The sequence below is a fragment of the Macrobrachium rosenbergii genome, chromosome 5 (assembly GCF_040412425.1).
Source record: "Macrobrachium rosenbergii isolate ZJJX-2024 chromosome 5, ASM4041242v1, whole genome shotgun sequence".
In the NCBI taxonomy this organism is placed as follows: domain Eukaryota; kingdom Metazoa; phylum Arthropoda; class Malacostraca; order Decapoda; family Palaemonidae; genus Macrobrachium; species Macrobrachium rosenbergii.
The window spans coordinates 2,693,754-2,695,267 of record NC_089745.1 but is presented as its reverse complement, the minus strand read 5'-3'; positions in this window follow the sequence as shown (position 1 = coordinate 2,695,267).

The window sequence follows — 1,514 nt, the reverse complement described above, 5'->3', positions numbered from 1 at the left end:
ATCAGTCAATCTAACTTCGTAATTGAAAGGAAGCGAATGAATCACTGCACGTATTTAAACACAGGTCAAAAATATAATTCGAATTATTTCGTCAAGGGTTTCCTTTTATTTTACCCAGTACTTCTCCAGAAGTGTTTAACAGCATCTACGCAAAGTGGCAAAGGATTTTGAGCCGTATGCAAGATCCTTTCGCCAACAGAGCCTTAGAATAGATTATTTCGTCGTTCTGAGAAAGTATCCACTCAGCCGATTCCCAGAGTCTGTTTCACGAACTGTGACGACTCTCTCTCTCTCTCAGGGAAAATCGTGAGTATTACGCCTATTCATGTGACATCCTAAAAACTGTGTGGCATTTAGTGAATGTGGAGTACTTGCTGGATATGAGAGAACATGTCATATCTCTCTCTCTCTCTCTCTCTCTCTCTCTCTCTCTCTCTCTCTCTCTCTCTCTCTCAGATGTATAATGTTTAATGTACTTACAACCGGGCGGTTCATTTCGGAGGCAATGTCTTTGCAACGGCACTTCCTAAGTTGTTCGGTCCTTATTTCTGTGTATTAGTTTCTTGTCTTCCACGGTCTAGATAGAACTTTCTTCCTAGACCGCACTTGTCTTCCTCCCCCCCCCCAACCATTTGATGTCAAATTTTGTTTATATTTAAGTAAACAAAAATGTTCTTAACACTTGTTAACTTCCTCGATGTGGCTGCTGTCGTTGTCTCTATTTGTTCATCAATTTCCAGTACTTTCCGCTTTCGGTTATTTCAAAACTATTTCAGTCAAGCAGCTCTTACAAAATAAAATTACTTATGTAAAATATTCTGTTTGTTTTTATATCAATATATTTTATCTCTATTGCAGGATCTTTAACTTAATGAACTATGAATGGACGTAATGAACGCAACTTTGTTGTAGTTGAATACCAGAAGGTTTGTTTACATTGGTTACCTAAAACAACTTATCGTGATCTTATTATTACTTCGGCTGATTATAAGTATGTTACACTATTAGGTGTGTAATTATTTAATAGAGATAGTTTATTTTGCATTTATTATGTTTTTATAAGTTATTTTCTTGTACAGATGTGCTGTATTGATTTAAAATGGGCCTAGGTTAGTTTAAAATGCGTCTGCCATGTGACGGTAGCCTGTCGGGTATGCCTCGGTGTATAGATTTATTTTAATGTTAAATTGGATTAGGGCAATACTTAGGCAACCAGTATTAATAGGCCAGATTGTAAAAATTAGAAGAAGACTTTGATTAGTGCCTTCCTGCCATTTAACGTGGCTACTAGGGTCATTTTTATTAGACGCACCAAGCGTAAGGTTAAATAAGCTAGGTTATACGTAGCGTCGCATCATTATGCAATGCGATATCATGTTGCCTAGGCATTATTATTTTACTTAAATACCACAAGTTGATGTTGGAATTTGGTCAATTTTGACTCTTAATAGCCTACAGCATCCAGTCCCACAAGCGTTGTGTATAATACGAGCCCCATGGGAATCAATGTTAAA